The following is a 16,030-nucleotide window of genomic DNA, read 5'->3' on the forward strand; positions in this document are numbered from 1 at the left end:
TCCACAGGTGTATCTACGTATTTGTATCCCAATTCTACAGTTCCATCTAATAGCTGACAGAGTCTAGACATTCAGTACTATCTGCTAAGGCTCAGACCCGTATCTGGAGTATATAATATTTTCTAGGCAGTCACTGTTCCTCATCCCAGATTATGGTGAAATGTTTGATTACTGGTGAGATGCAAAGGAGAATAGATTCAGGTATTGTGTCAGGTTATCTTTCATGCTTCCCACAGCTTGCCTCTATTTATTTCAACATGTTGCAGGTTCTCTTATTGAAACTCTTGCTGTGTGTGGCTACACAATATCTCCCATCTCCCATCACCCATGAATGCAACAGGTTTGGCTCTTTTGCTGCCCAAACGGTCTCCACCAAATCCACATTTTTGCCTCTTTTGTAACGTATATTGGATTAACATATACAACCGAAGAGGCTCCTACACCACATCTATCTAAACTAGTACTTACTAAATTTCCCCCTATCTCTACTGTATTTGGTCACATATTATGACACCCCAAATAAACAAGCTCCACCCCCCCCCCCAAAAGTACTCCAATATTCTTTAACCTACATAATGTCTTAATGGGTGTTGATTCTAACATAACTGAGATGACCAGAACAATGCCATTCAACATATTATCATGTAGAACACATTCTACATCAATCTTATATACATGCTAAACCCTTAAATTGTGTTTCCATTATGTTTACATTTGAAATGCCTTGTTGAAGGTTCCCATGTTAACAAGCTCGATTTAAACACAGTGCACTGTTGCATTCCTTGTATCACTGTAACTATTTCTAGTAGACATGAACTGTAGACTGCCAAAAACAAACTGCCGTTTGTTCTGTTCCACTAAGTAATAACTATGTACAATCATCAGAATGCTGTATCCTATTTGATTGAAGCAAATATAATATCTTATACTCACTCTGTTTTTATTATAGACAATGGCTCTATCCCAGAAAGTGTCATAATAGAAAACAATCAAATTAAACTGTCCAAGTGGACTCCTGACCTTTATGGACTTTATACTTGTGCAGCAAGCAATGCAGTTGGAACTGCATTGGGATCCATATATTTTTTTCCAGGTAAGTCTTGAAATCTGATACATACACCTCAGTAATTTTTAAGTTCTTTAACTTCAGTTTCAAGTTGAAAAATTAAGCATATTTTCTTGCAAACCCATGTTAAAAACTGAACAATTTGCAAGAGAAAAATTATAATATTTTGTAATATACATAGAACGCTTCCTTTCATACTAATTAGTGTTAGTAAATTAGTATTTTTCAGGATAGCAATATATGACTATAAAATTGCAGTTGCTTGTTTATAATATTTTTTAAAATCTGGTTTTGTAATATTGTAATATTTTAATCTTGACTTAGATTGAATGTCTGTTTCAAAACTGGATGTCCACTCTAAGACTCAATATAAGTTGATACTAGCCCAAAATGCAAAATACATTTTATTTAATATTTATTTGTGGAAAAATTAAGATGTGAAGGAAAAGTTAGAGGACAAAACTGCAAAACCAGAGTTGAAACTTTATTTTCATGGAATGTTTTGGGACATCTATTCACAGTATAAAGTTATCGTAAATACAGGGGGAAAAATTTTACAGCTGTGCTGACCATTTCGATTTCTCAGGTGTAGGCAGAGCAACATGCCTCTCTAGCTGCAAGGCCTGTTTAGTTTTCTTTATCACATTGAATGCCACATTGGCTATGCACATTCAGGGCTGCCTGTCTGCAGGAAATCAATGTAATTCTGTATAACTCCACTTTCTTCCCTGTAGAATTCATAGAACAGAACTCGGCCATTCAACTCTGTCTATGGCAATGTTTACAATTCACACAGGTTTCCTTCCACTCAGCTGCCTTATTCCATTATGCCCCACTATTGCTTGTTTGTTATGGACCAGACCAAACCCCCTCAATACATACCAAGGAGATAACCTTGACCTTTTTATCTTATGTAAGCACAAGTGTGAGGCACTGCATTCCAGATGTGATTTGATTGATCAAGCTACTAGGCTTTAAGCAAAACACACTTTTTATTCTTACAACACAGTTAAAATAGAAACAAAAAAATAGAATTAGCATCTCTATCAAAACACTTTACAAAATAATATATTATTTGACTATTAATCATTAACTGTTCCAATATAACAGCATCATCTCCAGACACACAGCAATGTGGTTGACTCTTACCTGCCTTCTGTGCAATTAGGGATGGGCAATGTTGTAGAGAGAAATATCAAAGAGAAGTCTTAAGTCCTGGGTTCCTTGGCACAAACGGTCTTTATTCAGAACTCTATTATCACATATGTGGGAGAGACCAGAGACCATCCCAAATCTGGCTTTCATGTGAGGCCAAGTTACCCTCTTAATACAGCTCAGATCGGAAGGTCAATAATGCTCTGAGTTCCCCAGTGAAATAAAACATTTTTATACCTTTTGCATTACAATAATTACATGCAACATTGACGCCATTGTTAGCCACATCCCCTAACCTATACAGTCAGTCCAGTAAATACACAATCAATGGACAACTCTATGGATAGCCCTAGGTCCTCCTGTAATCTTGTGGTCTCTACCAGATAGCTCCATCATCTGTCTTTAGGATCTTACAATGTTTATGACAGTTTATTCCTTCTCAGACCCTAGCTAGCTGCACTGCAGTATTTACCAATAAACTAAATAGTTGCTTTTCACCAAGAAGTCTTCCAAATTGTATACTAACTTTAGAATGGCAGATTAGGAAGGATATTAATTTCTACCAATTATTATAAAATCTTTAGAATCAACTTGAATATAAAATTACTGTGACACAGATGACAAATTGAGAACAACCCCTCTCTCACTTCAGCCTGAGAGATCGAACAACGGTTCTTCTGACATGCAGCTGCAGTTTACAACCCCCGGTATTTACATGCTGTAAGTGGATTTCTAACTAAAGTTTCATTATAAAGATAAATCTTTACTATTTCTACTCTAAACACTTCCCATCACTACTTATCCTTTCCTAATAAAGAGCATCTATTTGAATTGCACTGATGAGGGTGTAATTCAACCACTTTACAACTTTACCAAGCCTTTAAATAAAACTTGCTTAGATTCCACATAACCACATCTTCACTCTGTATGTTGTAATGTGTCTTTGTCACTTTTCCCCTGATCTTTCAATGCAAGAATTTGGTCAAATTATCTACATCTGCACTTAAGTTTCAATTGTTTACCTTTCCCTGGTCATAGATCATAGAATCCCTACAGTGTGGAAGCAGGGCATTTGACCCATTAAGTCCACACTGACCCTCTGAAGAGAATCCCATCCTGAACCAACCACTGCTACCCTGTCCATCTGCATTTCCCATGGCTTAACCACCTAACCTGCACATGTGTGGACTGCAGGAGGAAACCAGAGCACTGAAGGAAATCCACACTGACGCAAGGAGAACATACAAATTCTGCACAGACAGTTGCTCAAGGGTGGAATTGAACCCAGGTTCCTGGTGCTGTGAGGCAGCAGTGCTAACCACTGAGCTACTGTGAGATAGAAGGAACTGCCGAGGCTGGAGTTTGAGATAACAAGGTGCGGAGCTGAAGGAACACAGCAGGCCAGGCAGCATCAGAGGAGCAGGAAAGCTGATGTTTCGGGTTTAGACCCTTCTTTACAAACGTATTCCTGAAGAAGGGTCCAGACCCGAAACGTCAGCTTTCCTGCTCCTCTGATGCTGCCTAGCCTGCTGTGTTCCTCCAGCTCCACAACTTGTTATCACTGAGCTACAGTGTTGTGACCTGTCTTTTTACAAACTTTCTCCTGTGCCAGTGGTGTGTTTGGAGGTTGCATTTACACCATTCATTCCTTTATCTTCCCTAAAAATGTATTGGGCCTCTTTATTGCCGATAAACATTTGCTGAAGGAATGCAACTTTTCAGATTAATTTGTTGTTCACCTTTCTAATTGTACAATTACCTATACAGTTCAGAATACCGTAGGATCAGACTTTTCCTTCTACTTTTTACTATGTAACAAACTTGGGACTGTGGCTAATCTAGGCCTTATAAAAATGCCCCTTATTAGAATGCTTATATGTTTAGAACTGCCTGTTTACAGAAACCTGACTAACTTCCCTAATGTTTCTTCCTCCGGAGAATCTCATCCTATCTAGTACATCTGTATGGAGACTACAAGTCCAGCTATGAAAATCTGCTGTACCTATCTGTCAAACCCTCTTGGCCATTTTGTATCGGCTAAAAAAACAGACATTGTGTCAATTTAGTCATAGACCGCTACAACAGGCAATAAATGCTGGCCTAGCCAGCAACGCTCACATTCTGTGAATGAATTTTAAAAAATGCTTCTTTTGTCCAAGCTGTTTACTCTGCTTTCCATGGAACAGACACCTTGGTACCATGTTTACAACACTCCTCTTCAAGAGAAACAGGACAAAACAAATCCCTGTTAAAGACACATATTTTCACATGTTCCTTCCTCCCTGCTGAATACAATCAAGTCTCCTCTAAATGCATTAAAGCTATCTGTTTCAGCTCATCCAAGTCAGCCATAAAATCCAAATTCCCCACACACAGCACAAAGAAATTCTTCATAAATTATTTTGTCTGCTATTTACATTCTCTTTTCATCACTCATCCACTCTGGAAACACTTCCCCAACACCCACCGTACCAAACTACTTCAGAAATCACTAAAACGGGTTTCCTGTCCGTCTCTTTTTTTCAAGTGAAAATATTTCTGACCTGCTGAGCCTTTCCTCAATTTGATAAATTTCCTTGTAATATTTTCCTGCACTGATTCCAATTCTCCCTTTCATTATTTTAATAGCCTGATAGGTCCAGGATCACAGTCTGCTCTATTTTCACAGATGTTGCTGACACAGAGAATGAACATACACATCAGGAGTTTAGGGAAGTCCCAACACACTGGGCTCCATAAGAACTGCCTTGCAAGTTGAACTTTCCAATCAGCAATTAACCAGTGTCTAGAACCCTTCAGAGGGTTCCAACACACTTAACTTCAAAACTAGCCATGATACTTTAGAGGAATTAAGATGTGTTCTATCTCCTTGCTAACTAGATAACCTCAATCTTGACTTGTACCCTGATAGCCCCAACACTCACTCACTTCAAATATTCCACAAACTCCTGACCACCTTCCCTCGCCCTAATCCCCAATTCCAACCCATAATTCACCACTAACCTTCCCATGGACATCCCACTTGATGCAATGCTCAACTCAATTCTCATCCTCCAAACACCAAGGAAATACCTCCCCCTGACCTTGGAACCAACAATCAACCTCTCATCATGACTTCTAATAACCTCACCCCTCCATAAACCAGACCACTCCCTCTACCCCAGTTGGAATTCTGACCAGATTGAAAAAAAATTTATTTGTTGTATGTTATTTACAATTGTATTTTTTAATACACTTGTGGGACATGGACATCACTGACTGGGTCAGCATTTATTGCCTGTCCCTAGATGCCCTTGAGAAGGTGGTGGTGAGCTGTTTTCATAAAATGCTGCAGTCCATATGCTGTAGGTGGACCTATAATGCCATTAGAGAGGTAGTTCTAAAATATTGGCTCAGCAACAATTAAGGAACTGTGTATGTATGTGTGTGTCTGTCAGTGTGTGTGTCACATGTGTGTGTGTGTGTGTGTGTGTGTGTGTGTGTGTGTATGTATATGTCTGTCTGTCATTGTGTGTGTGTGTTGCAACAATTAACTCCCAGGGTTGCATGAATAAACCACAGTTCTGTTTTTAATCCTGAGGAGTCTGCTGTAAATTATCTTTTTTCAAATGAACTTCACAAATAGAGGCTTTCAGGAAAATACACCACAAACCATTTCAAAAGAAAAAAACAAAATAAGCAGTTTTATTTTTAAATCTCTGTTTATGAACAGAAGAAGTGAATAATGAAATAATTCAATGTATAACCCTCCCATTCAGTAACAGAACTTTAGGACTGCCATCTGTGATTGACCCATCAGTAACAGGGAAAATGCTGGAGTCTGTTATAGAATAGACTGCACGCCAATGTTTCCTCCAGCTCTGTGGAGGGTAGGTGCAGAACAATGGGTCTTAGCCACTCTTAGGATAGACTGGGCACCATTTTAAAATTCTTCTGTGGGATGTGGGCCTCACTGGCAAAGATGACATTTGCGGCCTATCCCTATTTGCCCAATGAAGGGTTTTTATCACTTGGCCACTTCAGAAGGTGGTTAAGATTTTAACAAAACATCGAAAATTCCCCAAAATATCTGCCTAATAGACCCCAGTTAACAGAAAACATAGGAATATTGGAGCAGGAGTCAGCCATTCAGCCCCTCAAGCCTGTCCTACATTCAGTAGATCATGGCTGATTTGTGGCTTAACTCCATATAACAGCTTCCTCAGGGGAAGGGTCACCGGACCCAAAACATTAAGGCTGATTTTTTCTTCACAGATGTTGCCAGACCTGCTGAGCTTTCCCAGAAACTTCTGTTTTTGTTCCTGATTTACAGCATCTGCAATTCTTTCGGTTTTTATTTCATATAACAGCCTTTGGCCCATATCCCTTAATACCTTTGGTCAACAAAACTTTATCTATCTCAGATTTGAAGTTTACAACTCATCCTGCATCCACTGCCGTTTGTGGAAGAGAGTTCCAAGCATCTACCTCCCTTTGCATGGTCTAGGTTCCATTCATTAATATAATTTCTATTTGTTACAAATAAATGGATTCTAAATGCAGGAAAACAAGTGTGAATTGTCAACATATAACTTAACTAGGTAAAACTCTAACTTAGTTCTAGAACTAGCAATGCCCCTCACTCCGTTCTCTCTCTCACACACACACACACACACACAGATAAAAAACCTTGGTGTATAATATGTGCAGGTAAAAATCTGGGAAAGAATTCAATTGTCCTAGTCCACAGGGTTTACTGAGATCACCGTTTTGCATGCCAGGACTCGGTGTTCTTCAATCTGACCTCTCAAGATCTCCATCACTTCTTCACAGGGGACACAAGCGGCTGGTACGTTAACGATAAAATCTATTAGTTGTTCATTAAAAGTCACAGCTTACAGTGACAACTAAGCGGTAAAAAAACTGGCTTCCTTCAGGCGTTAGTTATTTTAGTGAGGAGAAAGACAGACCAAATTTACTGTCCACTGATCTGAACTCCCCTGGTTGGTTGGACTAAGATTATCCCCTGTATTTTACATGTGTTCTTAAGCAGAATTTCTAAAGCATTTAGAAATGCTTTTAAATATTTTCAGCCAGTGTCAATAATTATTTTGTTATTTCTGAACAGTTGTCACCCTGTTTCAGAGATGTTGTAAAATAAAATGCACACAGGAAATCAATTAAGAACTCCAACTACTTGTCTTTCTCACTCCTACTAAAAGATCCACTTTAAAACATATTTTTGTTTCAATGACCTCCTAATATCACCTTTAGTTTAGCTTCTATATTTTTGTCTAGTTGATCCTCTGAAGTACCTGAGGACATTTTTCTGTATTCATGATGTTATGTTGTTGTTGGTGTAGCACGACAAAATCTTTTAATATATTTAATTGCAGATGATCAGCAGCAACGTCATTACATGATGCCTTTAATGATCGTATTGCTGTTACTCATAATTCTGCTCAGCATTCTCAGCTGTCTTTATTATAGAGAAATAAAGAAGCATTAACAAAGAAACATTGATAAATAAACACACTCAACAATGTAAGTATTTGCTCATCAAATTCATAATAATATGTTGATATAGGTTTAATATGTTGATATTATTTTAATCCCAGTGCTTGAAATGCTTCAGTCTAGCTTCGTTGCTATCCATACAACCAGAACTCTGTCTGGTTAGGATCACTAATGGGTAAGGCCACAACAAACTATCCTTGCTTATTTTGTTCAATTCATCAATGGCTTTTCCCTTTAGTCCCTGTTTTTGGTGTTTCACCTCCATGATATTGCCTCACCCTGATTTCACATCTTCCTGAATAAATGGAACCTCTTCCCTCTTGTTGGTATCTCATCATTTCGCCTATATACCTCTAACAGATACGTACTTAATTGCCCTTGAGAAGGTGGAGGTGTGAGGTGTGCTACCTTGCTGAGCCACTGCAGTACATGTGGTGTGGGTACACCTATAGTGCTGTTGAAAGGGAGTCCAAGGATGTTGCAAGATACTCTACATCAGTACAAACTCTGCTCAGGAATCTTGCCTGTGGCTTCAACCATTTCTTAATATCATGTGGAGTGAACTAAATTGGCTAAAAATTGTCACCTGTGATGTTGGGATCTCTGGAGGAGGCCAAGATCAAACGTCTACTGACCACTTCTGGCCAAAGATTATTGCAAATACCTTATCTTTTGCACTGATGTGCTGTCTTCCTCTATCATTGAGGATTGGATTATTGTGGAGTCTCCTCCAGCTCTCAGTTGTTTAGTTGTTCACCCCTATTCAGGACTAGATGTGGCAGGACTGCAGAGCTTTGATCTGATTTATTGGTTGTGGAATCGTTAGTTCAGTCACTTGCTGTTTATGCTGTTTGGCATACACGTAGCCCTATTATGTAACTTCACAGATTGAGATTTTATTTTCAGGTATGCCTGGTGCTGCTCCTGGTGCACTTTCCATTGAACCAGTCTTGATCGTAAGGTTGGAGTGGGGCATTGCCAGGCCATGAGGTTGTAGATTGTGTTGGAGCAGGATTCTGCTGCTGCTCACATACCTCAGTGCCTAATGGCTGTGTAGTCAAGAGTTGCTAGACCTGTTCGAGGTCTATCCCACTTAGCATATCACAACATGATAGAAGTTTCGTCTCCACAGAAACTGTGTGGTGGTCACTCTTATTGATATTGTCATGGATAGATGCCTCTACAGGGAGGCAGATTGGTGAGGATGAGGTCAAATGTGCTTTTTGCCTCTTGCCACAGACCCAGTATAATAGCTAACTCCCTTATGACTCAAAATACATGGTTATTATTACATAATCTGGTAATCATACTTGCATTTTTTCCCCTATAGAATGAGACTGCAATCCTCCCAGCGCAGCCAAAGTGAAAGTTCTCAGGTAAAAACAAAGATATACTCAAAGATATTTAAGAAACATGCTCAGTATTTTCACCTTTAAACACAATGCTGCTGAGTGTATCAGAAACTTGGAGATTCCTTTGCCTTTCGTGTGCTCCCAATGGTTGGGTGGGGGAGCAGTTGTCATCTTGACTTGGACAAGCAAACTCCATTTGCAGACTTTCCTGGAGATTTCAACCTTCTAAGTTCTTTTTTTTTTCAAATTTATCTTTCAAACTTCCACAGTTTCTGAAAAAGAAGCTACAGACTGGAAAGTAGCAAAAATAACCTTACCATTTAAGAAGGGGATGAGAGGGAAACTACAGACCTGTAGTTTGATGTACATAATTGGGAAAATGTTCAAACCTCTTGAACAGGATGTGATACCACCTGACATAAAAGGCAAATTATGTTTGACAAAACTTTTGGAGTTTTATGAAGATATTACTCAAAATCCAAGATGGAGAACAGGAGATAATATTGGCTGCAAGAGCTCCTCCTTTTTTGAGGTTTTTTTTCGGTGTTAGAGCTGATTTCCTCGATTTCTTGGAACAGTAATTACTGATTTATAAGCTGTTGCTTTGTTTTGGAACTTCGGAAAAAAGATCAAAACAGCAGTGCTTTAAAACGGGAGGAAAGAGAGAGTGCAAGAATCATGTGGGAAGTGACAAAAAATGGAGCAGTGAAACTTCACAACTGACTGCCTGTGTTATGCAGTTACAAGCATCTCAGAACATCAGAGTTTGGTCTAAGAAAAACGAACAGTGAAATTCACAGCTGATCTTGGAGAGATCTCAGTATCTCACAGCAGGTAACAGCTCAGTGTTCTTTTAAGTCTAATCTTACTCTTTTTCTTGGTTAGCAGGGCGATTTTTTGTTCATATGTTTTATTGAGATCTGTCTCTTGATTAAATTTTAAAATATAAAACATGGGTACCAAGTTGTCCTAGAGTGGTGTTTTTAGAGCAGTAAGACTATGCTATTTTCTGGGTCTGTAGATTGTTAAGGTGCAAAGCCTTTAGTAGAGTGATGTTCTTTTCCTGTCAGATGTGGGAGATATGGGGGTAGTTTCCATGTTATTGAAGATTACATCTGCAGGAAATATGTTTGGTTGCAAATCGTATCGGGTCGCAGGGATAGGCTGGAGCAGCAGTTAGAGCCAATGAGGAATCTACAGGAGCCAGGGGATGCGATGGATGGCAGTTTCGGGAAGGTAGGAAAACAGCAGATGTAGTCGGATAGATGGGTTACCTTGAGGTAAGGTAGGAGAAGTAGGCAGGTTGTGTGGAAATCTCCTGTGGCTATCCCATCTCAATCAATTACGCTGTTTTTGAAAATGAAGCGGGTGATGGATTCTCAGGGGAATGTAGCAATGACAGCCAGGTTTCCGGTACCAAGACTGCTCTACCATAACAAGAGGCACATCAGGTTCCAAGTGATCAACTGTGATGGGGGCTCTCTAGTCAGAGGCATAGACAGACATTTCTGTAGCCGACAATGAGACATCAGAATGGCGTGTTGCCTGCCTGGTGCCAGGGTCAAGGATGCCTTGGAGAGGGTGCAGAATATTCTCAAAGTGGATAGTGACCAGCAGGAAGTTGTTGTACATATTGGAATCAATGATGTAGGAAAAAGAAAAGGACAATGTTTTGAGGAAAGAATAAAGGAAATTAGGCAGGGGATTAAAAAGTAAGTCCTCGTGTAATAATGTCTGGATTACTCCTAGTGTCACATGCTCATGAGAGTAGGAATAGGAGGATAGAGCAGATGAATGTGTGGCTGAGGAGCTGGTGCAGGGGAGAAGGATTCACAAATTTGGATCATTGGAATCTCTTCTGGGGTAGAAGTGACCTGCATAAGAAGGACAGGTTGTGCCGAATTGGAAGGGGACCAATATATTGGTGGGGAGATATGCTAGAGCTGCTCAGGAGGATGTAAACTAGTAAGGAGTTGGTGGGGTGGGGGTGGGGGGTAGGGGAGTGGGGAGTGGGTTCTGGTGAACCCAGGGAGATGGTGAGAAAAGCGATCTGACTGAGGCTGGTCCAGTTGGGAAAAGGAGCAAGTAAAATAGTCAAAGCAGGCAGAAGCAAAGCAGAGAATGAGGTAGGACCAATAAATTAGACTGCATTAACTTCAATGCAGGAGGCCTGACAGATAAGGCATATGAACTCAGGGCATGGTTGGGAACATGGGACTGTGCAGTTATGGAGATGTGGCTTAGGGATGGACAGGACTGACAGCTTAATGTTCCAGATGCTATAGGAAGGATAGAAAGGAGGTAGCAAGAGAGAAGGGGGAGTGCTATTTTTAATTAGGAATAACGTTATGTCTGTACCTAGGGAGGATATTCCGGGGAGTACATCCAGGGAGTTATTTGGGTGGAACTGAGAAGTATAGACCCCACAATAGTCAGTGGGAAATTCAGAAGCAAATTTGTAATGAGATCTCAGTTATCTGTAAGAATAATAGGGTGGTAATGGTAGGGGATTTTAACATTCCTAACATAGATTAGGACTGCCATCATGTGAAGGGCTTGGTGGAGAGGAATTTGTTAAGTGTATATGAGAAAATGTTCTGATCCAGTATATGGACGTGCCTATTAGAGAAGGAGCAAAACTTGACTTTCTCTTGGGAAATAAGGCAGGGCAAGTTACTGAGGTCAGTGGGGGAGTACTTTGGGGCCAGTGATTATAATGCTATTAGTTTTAAAATAATTATGGAAAAGGATACATCTGATCTAAAAGTTGAAGTTCCAAACTGGAGGAAGGCCAATTTCAACAGTATTAGGCAAGAACTTTCAAAAGTTGATTGAGAGCGGATATTTGCACGTAAAGTATGGAGCCTTCAAAATGAGATAACATGAGTGCAGAGACGGAATGTTACTGTTAGGTTGAAGGGCAAGGTTGGTTGGTGTAGGGAATGCTGGATGACTAGAGAAATTGAGGTTTTGGTCAAGAGAAAGAAGGAAGCATACATCAGGTATAGACGGCAAGGATTGAGTGCATTCCTAGAAGAGTATAAGGACAGTAGAAGTATACTTAAGAGGAAATGAAAAGGGCAAAAAGGGGACATAAGATAGCTTTGGTAAAACGGTCTAAGGAGACTCTACAGGGATTCTATAAATATGTTGGGGACGATGGAGTAACTAGAAAGAAAAGGGGGCCGCTTAAAGATCAGCAAGGCCACCTATGTGAGGAACCACAGTATATGGGTGAGATACTAAGCGAGTGTTTTGCATCTGTGTCCACTGTGGCGAAGGATATGAAAGCTAGAGAGCTTGGGGCAATAAATAGTGATAGCTTGAAAAGTGTCCATATTACAGAGGAGGAGGTGCTGGATGTCTTAAAGTGCATAAAGGTGGATAAATCCCTGGGACCTGAACAGGTGTACCCTAGAACTTTCTGGGCAGATAGGGAAGTGATTGCTGGGCCCCTGCTGTGGTATTTATATCATCAATAGCCATGGGTAAGGTGCCGGAAAACTGGAGGTTGGCTAATGTGATGCCATTTTTTAAGGAAGATGTTAAGGAAAAGTCAGGGAACTATAGACCGATGAGCCTGACATCAGTCATGGGCAAGTTGTTGGAGGGGATTCTGAGGGACATGATTTACATGTATTTGGAAAGGCAAGGGCTGATTACGGTTGGTTGTCATGGCTTTGTGTGTGGGAAATCATGTGTCATGAACTTGATTGAGTTTTTTGAAGAAGTGAAGAAGAGGATTGATGAAGGCAGAGCAGTGGACATTGTCTGTATGGAATTCAGTAAGGCGCTCGACGAGGTTCCTCAGGGCAGACTGTTAACAAGGTTAGATCACATGGAATACAGGGAGAACCAGCCATTTAGATACAGAACTGGCTCGATGGTAGTAGACAGAGGGTGATAGTGGAGGGTTGCTTTTTGGACTGGAGGCCTGTGACCAGTGGTGTGCCACAGGTGCTGGGTCCACTGCTTTTTGTCATTTATGTAAATGATTCGGATGTGAATATAAGAATTATGGTTACTAAGTTTGCAAATGACGCCATAATTTGAGGTGTAATGGACAGCAAAGGTTACCTTGGAGTACAACGGGACCTTGATCAGATGGGCCGATGGGCCAAGGAGCGGCAGATGGAGTTTAATGTAGATAAATGTGAGGTGCTGCATTTTGAAAAGGCAAGTTAGGGCAGGCCTTATACATTTAATGGTAAAGTCCTGGGGAGTATTGCCAAACAAACAGACCTTGGAGTGCAGGTTCATAGTTCCTTGAAAGTGGGGTCGCAGGTAGACAGGGTAGTGAAGAAGGCGTTTGGTACGCTTGCCTTTACTGGTCAGTGCATTGAGTATAGGAGTTGGGAGATCATGTTTGGCTGTACAGGACATTGGTTAGGCCACTTTTGGAATACTGTGTTCAATTCTGGTCTCACTGCTGTAGGAAAGATGATGTGAAACTTGAAAGGGTTCAGAAAAGATTTACGAGGATGTTGCCAGGGTTGGAGGATTTGGGCTACAGGGAGAGGCTGAATAGGCTGGGGTTATTTTCCCTGAAGCATTGGAGGCTGAGGAGTGATCTTCTAGAAGTTTATAAAATCATGAGAGGCATGGATGGAGTAAATAGACAAGGTCTTTTCCTGAGGGCAGGGGAGTCCAAAACGAGAGGGCATAGGTTTAAGGTGAGAGGGCAAATATTTAAAAGGGACCTAAAATGCAACATTTTCATGCAGAGGATGGTGTGTGTACGGAATGAATTGCCAGAGGAAGTGCTGGAGCCTGGTACAATTACAACATTTAAAGGCATCTGGATAGGCATATGAATAGAAAGGGTTGAGAGGGATATGGGTCAAATGCTGGCAAATAGGACTAGATTAATTTAGGATATCTTGTCAGTGTTGACGAGTTGGACTGAAGGGTCTGTTTTATGCTATATATCTGTGATTCTTTATTTGGAGTTTCAAAGACTTTTGATAAGTTCCTATTCTAGGAGTTAGTAAACAAAAGGCCGTGGGCAACTGCGCACGTGCATGGTTCCAGACTAACACATCATCATGTACAATTTATGTGTGACATCATAACGAAGTCCACACTGCCCATGCAGAGAAAAAACACATGTGGTTTTAAAACTGGTATCAGTGGGAGAGGAGTGAGGAGATGGGGGCAAGTGAGGAGGTGGCGGGGGGAAGTTAAGGACATGGTAGGACTGAGGATGGGTGGGAGTGAGAATGCCTTGTCACCATTTTCTCGGGTTCTCGTCTACACCGCACCTCACCCACCCCTCTTCCCACTTATCCCCCTTCACTGCCCTCGCTCATGCCTCACTTTCCCCCTCCACTGCCCTCCTCCCCCACCCCCTCCCTCTCCCTCCCCACCTCCTTCCCCTTCCCCTCAGTGGGCTGTTCAGCACTTTGAGCCTGTTACAGCACTGCACTACATCATGGATGATCTGTATTTCTGTTTGCCCACAGGTTGAAGAAGGGCAAGTGGAGGACATTGAACCAGATGTTCAATCAACATAATGACAGAATCGACTGGAACAGGGCTGAAACTGGAAACAGAGCACCGGTCTGACTGAAAACTGGAGCACACCAATGTCACAATCACCTTAACAGCTTTCTGGAGTTTTCTCGAAGTTATCTTTGATTTGGATGTGAACATGTGTGTGTTAACTATGGAGTATAAGTCTAAATAACCGAGTGCTAAGCCTTCTGTATGCAAAAGCATAGTTATATGTTTGAAGAGATTATAGTTTTTGTTTTTACATTCCTCAGTGGTTGTTGCAAAGAAACAAATGTCACAATTTCACACAAAATTAGTCACAGATGAAGATAATGATCATGGGGTAAGGTGAATATTAACTTGAATTGTTGAGCATGACTGCGGCAGCACTGGAAGTATCCAGGGTTAGCATCATGTTGACTCTGTGAATGACCCCAAACAGTTGAGAAAATTCAATCAGGAGGTGACAAATGGGAGAAAGGTTGTGTTCCCCCAATGTCAGTCAGATTCTGTCTCTCACATGCAGGCCAGCTTGAGCTCCGCCAATCAAGGCTACCTCTTTCCTGATCTTGTTGCTGTTCCCAATCTCTTGATTGGACCTGGGGAGGTGTAGGAAGATGTGTCTGTTTTGTCCCTAAACACACAGACTTGGATTGAGATGGACAGCAAACAGTTAATATTAACTAACACTTGAGAATGTACACAGGGAGCTATATCAACAATTGTACAATCAGTTATGCTATAACGCATGTTTCTTCAACACAAATTGGCTTTAATGCGATTGAAGAATTTGTAGAACGTGAACTTTCCTTACCTGTATTGGCTATAACACGATTCTGGCCCCATTAGTTTAAATGGCATGGCTATTGTGTGATTTTCTTATAACCCGAGACCACACGAGAATGATGCAAATAGAGAATTTCTTATTGCAGCTGTATAAGGTGATGGTGAGGCCACCTCTGGAGTACTGTGACAACAAGGTGCAGGGCTGGATGAACACAGCAGGCCAAGCAGCATCATAGGAGCAGAAAGGCTGACGTTTCAGGCCTAGACCCTTCATCAGAAAAGGGGGAGGGGAAGGGGGTTCTGAAATAAATAGGGAGAGAGTGGGAGGCGGATAGAAGATGGATAGAGGAGAGGATAGGTGGAGAGGAAACAAACAGGTCGAAGAGGCGGGGATAGAGCCAGTAAAGGTGAGTGTAGGTGGGGAGTTAGGGAGGAGATCGGTCAGTCCAGGGAGGATGGACAGGTCAAGAGGGTGGGATGAGGTTAGTAGGTAGGAGATGGGGGTGCGGCTTGAGATGGGAGGAGGGGATAGGTGGGAGGAAGAACAGGTTAAGGAGGCGGGGACAAGCTGGACTGGTTTTGGGATGCGGTAGGGGGAGGGGAGATTTTGAAGCTTGTGAAATCCACATTGATACCATTGGGCTGCAGGGTTCCCAAGCGGAATATGAGTTGCTGTTCCTGC

At 41.2% G+C, this 16,030-nt stretch overlaps 1 protein-coding gene across 8 annotated transcripts in view; it reads left to right on the top strand.

Annotated features, from left to right (window-relative positions):
• The window catches only part of LOC109913308 (nectin-3-like), a 97,626-nt gene extending 82,075 nt beyond the window's left edge, over positions 1 to 15,551 (top strand). For 4 of the 8 annotated variants that reach the window (XR_007262345.1, XR_007262348.1, XR_007262352.1 and 1 more), the window contains 4 exons: positions 950 to 1,093; positions 7,597 to 7,744; positions 9,048 to 9,903; positions 14,532 to 15,551. The gene's annotated coding sequence lies outside the window, so the exon portion shown is untranslated. Of the gene's footprint in view, positions 1 to 949; positions 1,094 to 2,805; positions 2,942 to 6,981; positions 7,050 to 7,596; positions 7,745 to 9,047; positions 9,904 to 14,531 lie in introns of all 8 variants that reach the window. The other 4 variants (XR_007262346.1, XR_007262347.1, XR_007262344.1 and 1 more) reach the window with 4 other exon arrangements.
• Positions 15,552 to 16,030: the final 479 nt, after the last annotated feature.

The sequence above is a fragment of the Rhincodon typus genome, chromosome 6 (genome assembly GCF_021869965.1).
Source record: "Rhincodon typus isolate 14 chromosome 6, sRhiTyp1.1, whole genome shotgun sequence".
NCBI lineage: Eukaryota > Metazoa > Chordata > Chondrichthyes > Orectolobiformes > Rhincodontidae > Rhincodon > Rhincodon typus.